General features: G+C 33.2%; 1 protein-coding gene across 4 annotated transcripts in view; it reads right to left on the reverse strand.

Annotated features, from left to right (window-relative positions):
• Nucleotides 1–19,210, reverse strand: part of LOC106714513 (trichohyalin) — a 62,314-nt gene that overhangs the window by 33,257 nt on the left and 9,847 nt on the right. The gene's annotated exons all lie outside the window — the stretch shown is intronic.

The raw sequence follows: 19,210 nt of genomic DNA on the forward strand, positions 1-19,210 counted from the left end.
AAGGCCAAGGAGATGCTGATGACGATAAATAAGGAGCGTCAGAACAAAAAACGATAAATCAGATTTTTTTTTGGAATAGTGTAATAATGTGGCCAAGTTCACAACCAATTGCCAATATAAAAAAATCAAAATGTGAATTATCGGTTTTTGTTCCGAAGCTTCTCAAATATTTTTAAAGTAAGTGAATCATAATATGAAGAAAAAGAGTTTATACATTGTTGAATGTTTTTGCGCGTCTGTTATTTTTTTAATAACTTGCAGCTACTATTTTAAAGTAGCATCGAAGTCTGGAAGGTAACAGTGAAGTTCCACTGCCTTAACACTTGTTTTGCCACACATTGTTGTCTTTGTTTTTTTAACGGGTGAGAGAGATGAAATTTTGTATTTTACATGTGCCACTGCAGTTAATATCGACTGTTATGTATTCCTGTATACATTTTCATTAGGTTTGTTTAGCGAAATTGAATAGAAATTAATATTACCCATTCGGAGTATGCATGTGATTAAAATTTCTACTATAAAAATTTTTTTTTTTTTTTTTTTTTTTTTTTTTTTTTTTTTTTTTTTTTGTGACTGAGTCGTCACTGTTTGCCTTGAGGAGGCATTTACAGTTTCACCGGGCTTGAGGTGGCCGGGCGCAGATGGCGCTTAGCCTAAACCTCGTTTAAGAGTAACTAGGCTCGAGGGCTCCCTCAGGAGCCTCGGCTCGGGCTGTTACTTCGTTATTATTACCGGATTGGGAGGTCACCGAGCTCTTAGGTCGCTTCGGTGGACGCTCCATGGAGTGACTGGGCGCAAGGGCCCCCGAGAGGGGACCTCGGCTTGGGCTGTCACTCATTACGCGTTTAGCATTCCGATTCAAGGGTGCCCGAGAGGGCCGAACCTCGGCTTGATCGGTTGCTATTATCTGATTGCTATTATTAATACAGCTAACATTACTACCACTTCGGAAAGCGTTAGCGCTGGGAGAAGAAGTGGCGGAAGAAACTCCAGCAACGCTTCTACTATTAATAGGAGAAAACCTGCCTGCTATGAGGCCGTATCGCGAGAATGATTGTCGCAGCCGACATCGACTGCGGCGTGTGATCTGTTTGTGATGTTTGAGCTTAGCCTGGGCGATAGTAATTGCATCGTCTTGAAAGTCAAGAACGTGCCTAGGTCTACGATAATCCCGGCGAAACTTACCGAGCGCGATTGGATTGTAGGTGGCGGCACCTACAACTAGCGGATTAGGATGACCGACGGCAGAGTCAAAATAACGACGCGACGCCAACTTCAGGTGTTGGGCAATGGTGGGCAAGTCCAAGTCTATATGGAGATCGCTGTTGCGCATGTACCACGGGGCTCCCGTGGCTCTACGCATGAATCTATTCTGAATCACCTGAAGTCGATGTATTTGTTTCGGGGCGATGTGCGCGAATACCGGACTAGCATACGTCATGACGGGACGAACTACTGATTTATAGAGTGTCACCTTGTTCCGAAGGGACATTTTACTCTTTCTATTAATCAACGCGGAAAGACGACCTAGGATGAAAGCCGCGCGGTTCCTGACCCGGGTCACATGAGCGGAGAAGTTAAGTTTAGAGTCTAATATGACACCTAAGTATTTAACTTGGTCTTCCCAAGGTATTGGGCTGTCCATGAGTTTAATGGACGGAAGAGCAGCCCCTTTCTGGCGTGAAAAGTAGAGCGCCGCGCTTTTGCTAGGATTAATTTCGATCCTCCATTTCCGAAACCAGGCACCTAACGTGTTGGCAGCGGTTTGGAGACGTCGACATATAGCTTCGGGTGAACGACCAGATGTGTATACGCAGGTGTCATCGGCGAATAGAGCAAGCTCTACACCGTGTACGCGGGGAATGTCGTTTGTGTATAAGGTAAATAGAACAGGCCCTAACACCGAACCTTGAGGCACCCCGGCTCGAACGGGGTGCAATTGTGAGCACACTCCCTCGACGCGGTAGCGGAACGTGCGATTACTTAGGAAGTCTCGTATTATGCATACGAGACGGTCGGGTACTCCGTACTCATATAGCTTGTATATAAGCCCGTTGTGCCATACTTTATCGAACGCTTTCGCTACGTCGAGGAAGATAGCTCCGGTGCTAAGGCCACGTTGGCGTTTGACAAGTATGTGCTCCGTGATGCGGTGCACTTGATTGGTGCATGAATGTTTGGCGCGAAAGCCAAACTGTTCTGCAATATAAAAAAAAGTTTAAATAAGAAAATAGTAACTCGAAGCGATTAATCGTGGGTTTCTGAGACCATAATCCGCGTTTAAATATATCGTTGTTATTATTAGTTAGTATGTTTGTTATTTCAGTTTTGTCGAAGATAATGAAAGAGATGACGATGTTTTATACAGAACTTTTGGTCTCAGAAACCAAGTTCAAGTAGTTTACTAGTTTAGTTCCAAGTACTTGAAATTATGTTTTGATACTTTTTTCAATGAATGAATTAAAGCAGGAGTACGTCCCCATCTGGTGATGTTTCAACAATTTGTGATATTAGCGAATATGTATGCGAAACTACGCTTCTCTCTTCTCAAGGTCATTGGGTCAACTAACTGGTATATCACCAATTCACACCAACTTCTTAAGTTATTAATTTCTCCAACAAAATAATTTTGTTGGAGAATCTTTCTAATGAAATTATACGCATATTTAGATTTTAATTATTTTTACACAGATTAATATTTCTTTCTGGCAACTTTTTAAATGTTTAACTTAATAAGTCGTGCTGAGAATTCATCACATAGGTGTGGCATGATAACATCAATTCGTCTCTAATCAAATGTAGAGGAAATATTTCCAGAATACTGATAAAGATTGCAAAATATTTATGATTCAGGTAAATAAAACGTCATTTTGAAATACAAATATGATCAGATAAAACTATATGGAATGGAATTGTATCAAAATGATAGAAAATTGCATATACTGAGGCGTAATAAACTACTTCGAAAAGCAATTATATGGCTTTCAGGAATGATCCACGATTTCGGTTGGCTTGGACAGCTTATTATGTATTAAATCGTTTCTAACTAAATATAATAAATATATAGTACATACATCATATAAAGGACACTTTTCAAACCAAGAAACTGTAAGCACTTTTGAGATAATTGAATATTATTTACCTTTGTAAATTTAATAATAAAAATCAACGTTAAAAGTGTTTGATAAGGTTTATTGATTTTTTCCATACCATCGTATGTTGTCATAGTGTCACAGCGAACAAAAGTAACGTACCTGTGAACAAAAATAAAAAAATTAAGAAAATCTATATATATAAAAGAAAGTCGTGTTAGTTACACCATTTATAACTCAAGAACGGCTGAATCGATTTGACTGAAAATTGGTGGGCAGGTAGCTTAGAACCAGGAAACGGACATAGGATAATTTTTACCCCGTTTTCTATTTTTTTTTTATTCCGCGCGGACGGAGTCGCTGGTAAAAGCTAGTTTTATATAAAAAATCGTCAGTTGTTCCATAATAAATTTCCACTGCGGTATGCATTTATGAAAGATTAGTTTTTACTGTTTTTTTTAAAGAGGGTTTTGAAACATATGTTATTGAAAAAGGGTTTTATCTGCTTAGAATTAGTTACCGTGAATAACATGCTACAGTGCATAATAGCTATTGTAAAATTATTTGTTATTGTTTTTTTATAAACACATTTTAAATATGAATATCGGTCACTGGATATATTTAGAAATGACGGAAATGATAAGCCAATAAATTCCAGATGAAATGGTTTACTTTTCAACGAGATAAGTTACTGTAAACAAGCTTGTCACTTAAGCAAGCCTCGCTTATCAACTAGTGGAGACTTGTATCGTTTTATCTGATAAGAAGTGGACATTCCCGGCAATATTTTTGTATTAATAATTTCCAATACCCAAATACTATGACATTTGATAGTGTTTTGATTTTGGCATAACAGTTTTTTTAGCTGGTTTATACAATAATTTCATTTAACTAATAAAAAAACTAATAAAATATATTACCGTTTTTAATAAATTAATATATAAATAACCTTCTTAGTAACATAAAGACATAAGTACTATATTACATAGAAATTTTAAGAGACAAGGTATTGATTAGGTTCTTGAAGCAAGTTCAAATCATTAACATTTTTTTTTTTACTATGTCATTTAGACTTAATCTCTAATCCGTCCCGTTAATGTAACAAACTGTTACAGTTAACGGTTCTCGCAGATTAAATGCAACTTAACTGCTCATTGATTTTATCTACTTGAATGTTTAGAAATTACTATTCAACTTTGTGCATGCATTGTTTGTCATTTAAACACTATAGTTGATGAAATTTTTTTTTACTATTATAGGTAAAAGTAAGCTTACATTAACTTACAATCAATATTTCCATATACTATATAGTTTGTTTCCTGCCATGGGTTTTCTCTGACAAAAATTCTAAATAAAAACATACTTTTCTCTTAGTTTTTTCATATATTTTGCAGTGGAAGCCTACGGTTAGTTAACACACCTTCGTATTTTCATCTAAAAAATTTAAAAATAAATTACACTTTTTGTGTATCATCAACAACAAAAGTTCAAAAATAAATCCCATATAGTGCACTGTTCACGATTGTACCTATCGCAGATATGTGCGTATCTGTACAAACAAAGATTTTGTCCTTGCGACACGAATACCTAACACAGTCGGTCATACGATTTGCATTCGCTTGCCTCACTCTTGTGTCGACCTCAAAGTGTTGGAACGCGAGAGAAAATCTCGTTTTAGTGTTGTATTTTATCTACAACACCTCGTTCTATTAGCATAACAAGAAGACTGCTTATTATTTAGATTGTACTGGTCTGTTTCAGTATCAAGGTCATCGGACTAAGACCCGAATTGTGAACAAGATATCTTTATAAATAAGTTTAAACGTTATTCCAGTATATAAAGACTCATCCAGGCTGGGGCACACTTTGATCATTATTACTATTATTCCTGTGTTGTTATTTTGTGTCTTTAACTGTAAATTTCTGAGACCAAAACCTCCGTATAAAATATATCGTCATCTCTAACATTGTCTTAGACAAAACAAAGATAACACTATGTTTTAAATGTACATTATGGCCTCAGAAACCCAATCGTTTAGATTCTCGTTTTAGAATGCACCAAGAATATGTATGTGTAATACTTTAACATCCTTCTAACTGGATTATGAGTGAACAGTGTACCGTACTAACAGTACACGAACTCGTCAATATTTGTTAATCTCTCAACACCATTGGGATCCAGTCTGCTTGCTATATAAGTGCGTGGCTTCTTTAAGTAGTAGAGACGCTCGCCTCTCCCTTTGTGAATGAGTCAATAAATACTGATATTTGTAGTAATGTAAAGGGTTATTTAAAAAAGTGAAGTACGAAGTTAAAAGTATTTGAATAGAAACGTTTTGAATACATATTTGAAAATTGAGTTTTCTAATAATTCCTATTGATGTGCATAATCTTATATTCTTACTGAAAGGATGGTAATTTTTAAGGGGTTTTCATATATGTCTGTACGGAAATATATCTGCGTGCAATTACTAATATATATAGTCTACACATTGTACCAATTTAGAAGTATGTAAATATAATCTTAGAGTAATAAAACAGTAAGTTATATTAATAAATTTTGAAGTTATTTTGTTTATTTTTGTATCAAAATGCGACGCTGGCTATATTTCTTGAAGCTCGATGTAAAAACAATGCTGTAACAATGCAGTAACATTGACATGTGAATTGTTTTTGTTTAGTCGCACCACGCTAAAATGTTTATGCGCTTTTTGTACCTATTTAGATCATTAGTTGAAACATACAGGCCAATTTAAACTTTATTTGTATTCCGCGATGTATTAGAATGCAACGTGAATTGTTATATTTTATTAAATGTAACAAGATTTTCTTTGTTTAATAAAACTATTTTAACAAGAACTGTAGAAAACGTTTATGAATTTATCACAAATTATATTTTCAATTAAATTATTTACTTACTAACTGCTTAACTTACTCATAGAATCGTTAATTAATCAATGGAGAAGTTATTTAGTGTTAATTTTGTATCTAATTCGATTCTGAGTGTTACAGTAATAATAAATAAATAAATAAAATAAATAAAAAAGCCTTTTATTCCATGCATTACAAAAAAGCCTAATAAAATTACAAAAAAAACAAATATTATTATATGTATATTTAACAGTTATTTATAAGATTTTTCAATTTAATTTATAATATTTATATGCATGGACCCCTCTCAGGTGAAGGCCTCCTCCAAAGATTCCCATTTGTGTCTGTCTCTGGCGGTATTTATCCAGTGCGATCCACCGACTTTTTTAATGTCGTCGTTGTCGATACAGTAATACTTGGTAAATATTTTAGTTTCCCCTCTTAGGTAACATGTATTAGAATTCTTGAGATAGATGAAAGTCAATTACGAAGAGCAATATATCTCCCGGTCAGCTCTCTCTCGCCGTGTTTAGATAGAAGTCGATTGCGTTTTACTTCGTAAATATAAACCGCACATATTTTGATAAATGAATTTATAGTTACATTATATAAACCAAAATTTCCGAAAAAATGGGAACACTGTAAAATAACAAACCTTTTTCTCATATAACTAAGTAAACCTTTGAAGCTGTTCATTTATAAATCAGTCACATTTTACAACAATTAAGGAAATGTGCGACAATCTTTTTTAACAGGGTTATTGCATGGTTTATTTGTATGGTTTTATTACAAAATAAATATTAATTATATACACGGAAATATAAAGTAAATTAGACCTTGAATATATTTAACATATTCCTATGCGTGACTGCAAAAAGTTCTTATGTCAATTCAACTTTTTATTCCCTTGTCTATTTGTATTTGAATGTTTAAATGTCTTTGTTGTTCGTAGCTTGTTTGCTGTAAGTTTCCATTGTCTTTGCATCTTTCATTAAATAATATAATACTAACATTTTTATTAGTAACTGAAAATATAAATTTAATATTGTAACCATAACTTGACCAACCAGTAGCCACAAACCGCAGTCAGTTTTCGTAAGCCTACGTTGTAGTCGACTGACGGTAGTTGCAAAACATTTCTTCATGACGCAGCTCTAGTATAAATAAGCTCTGATATTCTATAGTTTTTTTGCTCGTAATAGATCAGATACAAATAAAAGCTAACCGTTGGTTTTTGAGATCAAATGGTCTCTGTATTAAACATATCGTCATCCCTGATTATTGACAAAAGAGAGATAAATATGTTTTAAATGGAGATTTTGGTCTCAGAAACAAATATACAATGTTTTATTCTTAATTTATTTAGTTAAAATTTGACTTGATCATAAAAACAATTTGATGCACGATACTCTATGGCCAGTACCTTAATATAGGAGCCTTGGTAATAGTCATTGAACTTCAGTATTCTAAGATTGACACTAGTTTAATAATTGTAAGAAATAAAAGATGTGATTAAAACTTGAATCAAATGTTCTCAACTACCCAATAAATAAAATCTCTGAAAGTGAGGAATCTATTGATTTTTTTCTAAACTGAGATCTCATCAGATTTGAGTGGCATTTGTCCCCGGCTACACCTTAACCTCTGTTGAGTCACCAGATCTTCTTGTTGACATTTAATCGATGTTAAATCGCATATTAAATGAAAATAGTCGATGACTTAAGTGGAATGCAACCGGTCAGTCAACCGACTCACCTTGAGTGGAGGGCGACCTAACAATGGCGCAGCTAGCTCGGACTTTCATCTAGTATACGTATGCGGAGTCGAATGAACTAAAGAAATTCAATTAAGGATATAATCAAACATAAACTTACCCTTGATTGCCTGTGGTGGTCAGATACAAAAGATACATGGCATATATGCTATAGCTGTCGCCCGCTACTTTGTCCGCGCAAAATAAAAAAACGTAATTAGTAGTCAATTTTTTACATCTATGCCAAATTTCAGCAAGACCCATGCAGCTGTTCTGGAATACCTTCTAACAAACATCCATGCATTCATTCAAACATTCGCATTTATAATATTAGTAAGGCTTTTTTTCTAACCATTTGAAACTAGAGATAAATGTTAGGCATTTAAAGAATTATTCTAAAGAGGCTATTACTTCTAAACGAACTCAAATGGAACAATATTAGGCATCAGTTATCATAGAAAATAACCAATATACAAAACAAATTTAGATTTATGGTAAAAGAAAACAAAAAATATGCTAGAATTATTCCAGACGGTATATTAAAATTACTGCCTAACCTATTAATTATGAATAATTTACATCTTTATAAGTAACGGATGTTCAATTTTATTTGAATTAGGATTCACGACCTTAAAATATGTCTATTTGACCTCAAAATATCATTAAAATATTGACCATAACTTGTCGAAAGATTTAATTTATTAGGACATGAAAACTGTAAATTCTATGATTAAATTTATTTTGTAGGTTAAATATATTCATGCTCTTCATAATGATATTGTTAAGCCGTATAAGTCATAAATTATATGTGATTTGCATGATGTAGTCAAATGTCCGCATACCAAACGAAGGTCAAATTAGTCGTGATATATTTATTTAAATATCAAACATCTCACATTCTACTTATTTATCTAAAATACTCAATTCTTAATAGTTGGTATATATCTTTATATATATTACATATATTAAACAAAAGTTAAGGAAAAAATGGACGGATTGAAAGGTGACATGATCAAGAAGGGAATGATGACAAAGATGACGGAATATACAGGATGGAAACCTGGTGCGCCGAACTTAAGTAAATGGGAAAAAAAGATTTCGAGACTGCTAATTCGTCCTAAACAAAATAGTAATTTCAAATCTTTCAAAGTTTTAGTCTAATAATTAAACTAAAAGTAATCTGTTTTTTATGATTCGTAGTATAATAGGTGTAGATATAAAAAGATTGACTGGTTTGGTATGTATAAAACTAAAATATCTGTCATGAACAAGTTTATTTTATGTTATTTAAAAGGCAGCAATAAAACGAATGCAACACTATAAACTGTGAAAGTGGTAGAACATTGTCGTATCAAGTGTTTGTGACCAGTTTTTCGTATCCCAATGATCTTTGATCTTTACAACGATGTGAATTCCTCGTCTCAGGTCAAATAAAGGAAAGTTTTTTTGCCATTTGATTGGTTTTATTTTTTTCGAAGACTGTCATTTGTTTATTGATTAACGTATTATTGTGTTAAGGCAATATTTCTGTGTTGTTTATTTGCATATTTTCTGTGCCTTTGTCCGTATTTTGTCGACATTTAAAAAAAAATATTTATATTATTATTGCTCATTGAAATCTTAAAAGTAAACTTGTTTGAAATTTTGCGTTATGCTCTCAAAATACTATTTGTAGATTTGTCGGCCGCATATACTCGTAGATTTGTATATCACGATTCCTTTATTACTTCATAATTAAAATAGTTACTTGATTGATCAATCATAATGCTTGTTATTTCAGAAGCTATTAGTAAAATTAGCCTTTATTTTGCGGATATTGTTCATTCATAATTGATCGAAACGAGTGGAGTCGAGCTAAAGAGTTAGGAAGGACTAATTAACGTTTTCACCCATTATTATTTAATGTGATAATCGTAATTTATAAGCCTTGATTTATAGATAACTAGTTCCAATTGTCTACTTTGAATATTAATTTATTACGTATATTAAATATTATATTTTAAACTATTTCATTTAGTAAGAACACACAAATACAAAAATGTTTTCATCCCTTTCATTGTCATAGGAAAAATTGAAATAGCAATATATTTTATACGGGAATTGCGGCATTTGATTTTTTTTTTATACATCAAACGTGGTGGCACGGCAAACGAGCAAACGACCACCTGAATTCGCCAAAATAGCGAGGCGACCGTTAACCATACACATCCACAAATGCTGATGCGTTGCCTACCTTTAATCAACGGAGAAGAGGACGCACAGAAAGAGGATATTTGCCCTTCTTAAACGTCCCCTGCTTCGCCATATCCACTTCCCCTTCCTATTATTTCCTAATAAGAAAAGGGTGGGAAGGGAAAGAGGACTAAAATTAGGTCTAATTGAGTGTTGAGTGTGGACTCATCAGACGAAACGCGGAATTACTTCCACTTCACGCATGTCTTCTGTGTGATTGTTAGAAGATTGAACTTATGAAAGAAATGTATTAAATATTAACTTTGTAGATGTTTTAGCATATTCATTTATGCACAACACAGTATACGTATGTTTTTAATATTGCATATGAAACGCGGATAGAAAGCTGCCCTGACATGTGCACTTCCCTGCATCGCTAATACTAGGAAACTGCGATGATCATTATGCCAACAACATTCGATGACAAATGAAATGGAACTTCTTTCGCTAAAGGAAATAGATTTTTTTATCGAGTTTCGTAGAATTTCTTTGACTTGCAATACTTTAATCTTACTAATATTATAAATTCGAATGTTTAGATGGATGAATGGATGGATGTTTTCTTGAAGGTATCTCCGTAACGGCTGAACGGATCTTGATGAAATTTGGCACAGATGTAGAATATAGTCTGGAAGAACACATAGGCTGCTTACTAAATTTTTTTAACACCGCGCGGACGGAGTCGCTGGCGACAACTAGTCTTAGTATAAAAGCGAAAGTTTAGATGGATGGATGGATGTTTTTTGAAGATATTTCCGGAACGGCTAAACGGGTCTTGATGAAATTTGGCACAGATGTAGAACATACTCTGTAAGAACACATAGGCTGCTTAAGTTTCTTTTTAACACCGCGCAGACGGAGTCGCGGGCGACAGCTAGTTACATTATGTATTATGCCACGTACTAGGACGTCTTAAGGAAGTTTTTTATACATAAATTTGTTTTTTTAGAATAAACTTTATATAAATTACGAATAATTGCATAAGCATATTATGGTATAATTACCATTCAATTTAATTCACAAAATTACAACTAACAATAAAATAGTACAACAAATAAAATGATAACCGTCGTTTGTTTATTTGCAAACTTGTGATTTCAGATTGAACTGATTGTTTACTTAAAAGGCATAAAAACTTTTTACGTAGACTTTACTCATAGTACGTTGTTACAATTTACCACAAGCTAGTTCGTATAGCAACGTTTCTTTACACGCAGCACGGCATTGACAGATACATTCTGTGGAACGGCAAAGGTCACCGATAGTAACGTCGTGTGAATCAAATATTGCTAAACGTATTATTGAAAACCTTGAACAAGGAACTTGTTTTATTAAACTTACAACTAGTTAGGTTTATTTCGAGCTTTGAACATCATATCAACTAACACTTATATTTTCAATTATATAGTTCTCAAGTGAGACATTGTCATTTACAAAAACGTATATAATACTAGCTGTCGCCCGCGACTCCGTCCGCGCGCAGTTAAAAAAAATAAAATGAAAAATAGATGTTGGCCGATTCTCAGACCTACTGAATATGCTCACAAAATTTCATGAGAATCGGTCAAGCCGTTTCGGAGGAGTACGGGAACGAAAACTGTGACACGAGAATTTTATATATTAGATTTGTACCGCAGGAGGCTTAAATTTCCATCGAATCACAAAATATCATTAACAACATCATAGCATTAACAACTATGTCGTTAACCCAGCAATATATTGAAAAACACTTAACAAGCAATTAATTAACAATTAAAATGATCAACCTTCCAAAAACCGTAATAATAACATAAAATATCGTTATTTTTAAATCTTACTATTATTGTAAATGCGAATGTTTAGATGGATGGATGTTTGTTTGAAAGTATCTCCGGAACGGCTCAACGGATCTTGATGTAACTTAGCACAGATGTAGAACATAGTCTAGAAGAACACATAGGCTACTTATTATTTTATTTTTTAAATTCCGCGCGGACGGAGTCGCGGGCTACAGCTAGTTTACTATAACTGTAATACAATCTTGATATACCAATAAAATCAATTTAAGAAAACAATATGTGAAATCAATTTGCAGATTGGCATTTTTGCATTCTTCAAATGTCACGGCTATACGTGTTGTGAGTACAGTTGAATCAGCAAGGCCTTGAGGAGGCTTTCACAAGAGAGGTGAAGGAGGTGTCGAGGTGGAAAGGCTAGGAATACAGGTAGAAAGGTATAGAGGTCGAGCCTTCACGAGACGTAACTAGCTAGCCAAAGGCAACTAACATCGGCCCTTGATTACATATAATTGGAAATAATATGTGCTTTTGTTAGGTTATACTAGAGACCTGAATTTGAGACCTAGATAGACGTGCTAGATCTAGATATAAATTAATGATTTGTACTGGGAACAATTTCACAAAATAGTTATGTGAAATCGACACAGTACAAATAAAAAAAAATCCTATCAGACGTTGTAGATAATTTATTAATTCTGTAATTTTATTATACTTGTACGTGCTTATGTTACAAAACATAACATATATCATAGATAAATAATAGAATTATTGAAAAAAAAAACAACTCCGAACCGTATTTAATATGTTGGAACAAAATGGGCTAGTTTACTAAGTACGGGTATATATCGAATTTGCGTGTTATAAACATTTCACTTTACGTAACATCTTAAATCGATTTACAGGAAGTATCGATTTATTTTAATCGATAAATCTGTATCGATATTCAAGCAGCGCCACGCAAATCGAATGTCGACGTTTTAATTTCTAATACGTCAGCAACATTTGAAATGAATCATTAAATGTGTTAGATTTTAAAAACTATATAAAATATGAATTGCACTCGTTATTAAAATGGATTAAAATTAGTTTTCCAAAAAAGACACTTCAGTTTTTACTTTGACGTGTGTAGTTTTTTTTTTTTTTCAAATATGAAGCACGTACCAAATTTTGTTGACGACGATACGATGGTGAAGTGACTTTTATAAATCACTAGCTGTCGCCCGCGACTCAATCCGCGCGATATTAAAAAAAAAACTTGAGAGGTGTCAAGGGACACCCGGATGGAACGAAGTTCCTTTCTATTAATTAGTGAAGGAACCAATATTTATTCTATGAATAAAAAACTTAAGTCTTCACAAGAAGTACATTTTATTTCTATGAATGTTCGTTATATATTGTCACGTCGTTGCCATGGTGAAGTAGCGCTCATTCGTCGTTAACATACTTACTATAGCAAAAAGTGTCGTGACAACTTTTCGTAAGAATTTTTTCCGTCTAGCCCCCTTTCACGACGTGCGATAAGGAACTTCGTTCCAAAACTTCACAAGTAGTCTATGTGTTCTTCCAGACTCTGTTCTACAACCGTGCCTTTCATTAAGATTCGTTGAGTCTTTCTGGAGATAACTTCAAACAAACATTCATCCATCAATTCAAACATTCCCATTTATAATATTAGTAAGATTAGATTACCTCTTACATTCCTTCCTTCTAGAACACATAACTATAAAAGCGAACTAAATGTTATCAGATTAGTTTAGAACTACTCAATACAAGACAATCCTTTAAAGTTACATTCCATCACCTTTCGTCTTCGTAATATTTTGATCTTCCTAAAAAAGTATTATAAAAACTACATCGAGAACATCGGACATGAGATAAAAAAAGCGAAAACACGAAGCACGCGATCGGGAATTGAAGCTCCACCATTAACGTGCCTGACACACCTACCTCTTATGAAAAAATGATCCTTTTTAGTACAGTCAAAACGACAAGTGTTTCAAATTATAAACATAAGGAAGTTAAACTAAAAAAATAATAACTTTACCTATGCATTCCTTTGAACATACTAATTACTATCAGGTGTTCATAAGGTCAAATAAGATTATTTAATAGAATCCGGATCTCGGGGGAAAAATTATAAGAGATCAGAATGTTCTAAGTGTTATAAGAAATTTGGATTCAACAAATTTTCTCCTATATTCCTCCAGAATTAAGAAGATAAAAATGAAATATTGTGACACAAAAATTGTAGCAAAGTTATTTGTAACACAAAACACTTTCGTTTGCGACTGTACAAAAATGTTATGATCTTAACCAAACTTGTTTAAAGGTTATATGGTATAGTGGAACGCTCAGCGCGAGCCACAGTGAATTTGAAAAATAACTGACTCATTTTCTACGTCACATAACCAATGTTGTGATGTTTTAATTATTTATTATAAGTTTCGTGGTTTCGAACATTATTCATTCATTCAGTCGTGTTATCTCTCTATCACGTTCATAACTCTTTTTTGACTAGTGTTTATGGAGAGTGATGGTAATACTACAGGGGAACAAGCATTTTTTACTTAACTTACCATGAAACAGAAATGAAACCATAATAATGTGTTTTCACTGTTGTATTGACTATAAAAAACATAAAACTTGAGAGGTGTCAAGGGACACCAGGATGGAACGAAGTTCCTTTCGATTAATTAGTGAAGGAACCAATGTTTATTCTATGAAATAAAAAAGTCTTCAGTCTTCACAAGAAGTACATTTTATTTCTATGAATTTTCGTTATATATTGTCACGTCGTTGCCATGGTGAAGTAGCGCTCATTCGTCGTTAACATACTTACTATAGCAAAAAGTGTCGTGACAACTATTCGTAAGAATTTTTTCCGTCTAGCCCCCTTTCACAACGCGCGATAAGAAACTTCGTTCCAAAAAACAAATTTTCAAATAGAGATAACAATTTATTTTTGTGAAGATCTTTATGTCGTGGACGTTTACAGAACAATACCTGTCCTACTATATCCATCGTGGGTTTTTGAGGCCAATTTAAAACATATTATCTCTGTTTTAAAGATAATTGACAGGGATGACGATATGTTTTATACTCAGATCATTTTTAGTCTCAGAAACCCAAGGTAAATAAAGCCATTCTATGATAACATAAAAAGGTTCAATTATAAAACAAATTCTTAAGCAAGTATCAAACGTACGCAACTCTGATTATCATGTTGTAAGGTTGATATATGAAATTTTGGTAGCAATTTATATTTACAAAACTATATTTCAACAACTCGCAATATTTCATATTATAAAAAAAGTAACTACGCAATCAAAAGGCATGTAACAATATTTGCCAGTACAAGCACATATATACTTTATAAATTTTATTTATACGCAGGTAGTATTAAGATTAGCTTATCACGGTAAAGGATTAATACATCTTGATATTTTTAGAGCTCACTATATGCTGTACTCATTATGATAAAGTTTGTTCAATGTCGTGTCTCCTAAGTGTCCCCTTTAGCTATAACCGTAACGGTGTGAACACGGCATAGTTTTATAGTTTAATGATACTACTTAATGAGTCTTCTTTCCTCTTATACTTTTTAATACTTTCATCACAACTAGTGTAATTTGTATTATTATTATGAATTATACGTCTGAGATAAAGAATCTATACAACTGGAAGAAAGATACATAATATTTGTTGTACAAAAGGCTCTCACTTAGTAAATCTTGTATATAAAATTTTCGTGTCGAAATGTTAGTAATCAAATTCCTCCGAAACGGCGTGACCGATTTTTATGAAATTTTATATACATATTCAGTAGATCTGAGAATCGGCTACTATCTATTTTTCATACCCCTACTAAGTTCTTTTAAATGCGCGCGGACGGAGTCGCGGGCGACAGCTACCTATAAAACTTTTGAATATTATTTTTAGTGTTAGTTGCCTATAAATTATTAATTTTTTTACCTCGAATGGTTATAGATATTAAAAATAAACCGGTTATGGTTGAAGTCATCGTAAAACCAATACGGGGACAGTCTAAGCTCATAAAGATAACAGGATCCGACGTAAGGTCGTTTATTAAAATATTTTGAACGAAACCCGGTGAAAGTGCACCTGTATACATTATACATATACGGACAGAATGACAGAGCGATTGTTTTCACCGCGTCGCGTGAATGTTAATAGTAAAAGTGAATCAAATGATGGACGGAAGAACTTGAATATAGAAGACTTTAAAGATAGACTTTAAAGAAGAGTAAGCACTCAATTCGCTTGTACGTTTTTTTATCTTCCCTCTATCGGACGTAAAGTGCAACTCCAAATTTCATGAAAATTTTGTCGATAAAGATACGAATATTTATCGCAAATTTTCGTGCTAGGCCCCCAGATAAAAATAATATTAGCGATGACATTTCAAGATTTATAAATGACGTACAATTTTTTATTTACTCGTATATTACGAAGCATCAAAAGAAATTGCAATATATAACCAGTTAATAACCTCATATATTACAAAACATAACAACTAAGTAAGCGGTAGAATGTGTTCGCCGATATTTAATGATTTAGTGTTTCTGCACAGCCCACTAATTATAACGTGGAATTCGAGGCAGCGCATTACATAAGACTTTCGTACAAAAAAATAACATTAAGAGAAATTAATCACTTATTTTTTAACAAATACTCCTTACTAAATTATTTTTCAGATTAATTTAATTAATCTTGATTACATGTTATCTGTTTATAAAAATACCTTTAATGTAATAACCTTAAGTAGGTAAATAATCAATCATACATAAGTGCAGGGTTTCATTATCAAAACAAAAACAAATCGTTTTTAATTTTCCTACGAATGTTTCATAACAAGTTGCGACACAAAACAATACGTAACAAACAAAACACTCCCTTCCTTCCGTACATCCAATAAACAAGTAAGTAATACAGTTTATTGCTTCCTAACAATTGTCCCAGTTTCCCATAACACTAAGAAATGTGAAAAACTATTGATTTGTCATTCAAAGAGCAGTATACTTAGAAATTGAACGTTGGCAGTGGAGCAGGCTGCGTGAGAGTTATTGACGATCTTTGTTCGTTGACTTTCTTATTGTATTAACATAATTGTATCGGTGATTTGTGCATTCTTTGTATTAATCTTTTATTACGTTAACGAGATTAAGTAGAAATTATTTTTATTCTGATATCTTTATCTAATATTTAGATGGATGAAGGAAATGGAAATGCTATGTTTAGCATAGATGTAGAGAGAGCATAGTCTGGAAAAACACATAGGTTACAAGGTTTTTTTAATTCGGCGCGTATGGAATTACGGGCTTCAGCTAGTTTTTAATAAACGGAATAAAATATCTTTGTTTTCTTTAACAATTTCCATGGCCTTTCTGATTTAGTTTAGTCCTACCTTCAATTGTTTTAATATTCTAAACGTACTCCTTTTATGGTAATAGTTGATAGGAATTCTTATTTCAAATTCAATGTTATAGGACGTTGTCCATACGAAAGGTAAAGAAACTTTATTTTCTTTTTTATTAAAGTAAGACATACCTTTAATCACGTCTTTTGCCTCGATATCTTAACTTTAGTGGTAAGTAAATTAAAACCCAACAGAAATGTGGTTGTGACATTTTATTTTACTAATTACATCTGTAACTTATCCCTTTATCTTTTGAAAGTACTTTCTTTTTTCGACGCGAAGTTTTTTTTGAGGTTATCTAAAAAGGTCAAAATGTAAAGATGCAAAAACGGTTAAAGCAGATTAAGTACTTGGAGTATAAAATCTCTGCACCGAATATGTACCGACTAATAACGTCTTTGATATGATGTACTATACTTAACTCTTTTTGAAAGGTACCAAGACGGTAATTGGAAAAGTCATGAAATTTATAAAAAATATTTTCAACAGACAGTTCATATTTCCGAGCATCAAAGTTGGATTAAAAACTTAAAGACTTCTTTCAATATTACGACCTATAAAAGACCGTAAACCCAAATAACATTTCTTTGTCTTTTGATAACGAGATTAAGTACATTAATCTGACTACACTGTTTGCGATCATTAAAGTAAGGATTACTGCGTGAATTTACGGCTAGACATTACGTCTGCAAGATTTAGTAAAGCCACATTATCCAACATCGTAACGCTGTACAAATTTTGTTATCAAAGGTGTCGAAATGTGAGGTCAGGTAACATTAGCAGTTAGTACTGTAGTATATTTAAAAGATAAGTGCTATTGTCATCATCAGTTAAAAGACAATTATTGCTTGACGTATGCTTCCCCATAAGAATGTAAAGGTAAATACAAATAGGTATTATATTGTATATCAAATGTTTTTCTACAAGTTTACGTGTTCTCGGGCGAGCCGGCCCGTTCGAGCGTCATGTTGCTAACGTCTACCACTGTTAAAGTTAAATGAAAGGGATGATTAAATGTTGTTGTTAGACAAGTGTTACGACAGTGGAAATACGCCGTAAGATGAACGGTCTACGGTTGGCTTGCATCGCGGAATAATTACGTGCGTACAATCTGTGGTCCGCTAAAGGTGACTTTCCCTTATGTTTGCATTTCACACGTTTTCAAAGCAACTATTCAAACACTTTAATGTGTTAAATTATGACATAACACTGATGCTGGTTGACATTTGGTTATTCAGTTATGGGATGATTTTATTTATTTTTTATTGTTTACGTAAGAAAGGGGTAAAATTTCTAATTGTGAGTTTGTAATTTCAAAATTTATCTTTTGTTTCAGACACAAAAATCCATGTATAAAAAACATTGTTATCTATGTTTTTTCAAAGATAATGAAAAGGATGACGACATGTTTTATACAGGGATTTTCGGCTCTCAAATCAACAATTAATGATTCATATTATATTGACCATAAGTTTACCGCCTAATTTGAACAAACATCTTATTTGTAATAAAAAAGTAAAGTATCATCCACTGAGGGGCTCGGAGCCTACCCAAAGTTAGGGGTGACTAGGCCATAATCAACCACGCTGGCCAAGTGCGGGTTGACTTCATACATATCATTGAATTTCTTCTCAGATATGTGCAGGTTGCATCACGATATTTTCCTTCACCATAACAACGTCGGATAAATGTACATATGTAAATCGAGAATCGAAAAACACATTGGTACATGGCGGGTTTCGAACCCAGGACCTGCAGATTGCAAGTCAAGTGCTTAACCCTTGAGCCACCGACCAAAAACGTAAAGTATAAAAGAATTTAATTTGAATTGGTATATTGCCAGACGTCTGATTTAAATTTAGTAGAATACATTTATTAGAAACTATTCTGATATTTAGAAACATTATATAAATATTAATTACACATCGCTATCGAGAATGAGGAATCGATTACAATAATATCGAATTAAGACATCATCGGCCGAATCGATTTTGTATCGACAATAAATCGATTTCATACCATTAATTTGAACTATCGTAACCTTTAG

This window comes from Papilio machaon, chromosome 21 (genome assembly GCF_912999745.1).
Source record: "Papilio machaon chromosome 21, ilPapMach1.1, whole genome shotgun sequence".
NCBI lineage: Eukaryota > Metazoa > Arthropoda > Insecta > Lepidoptera > Papilionidae > Papilio > Papilio machaon.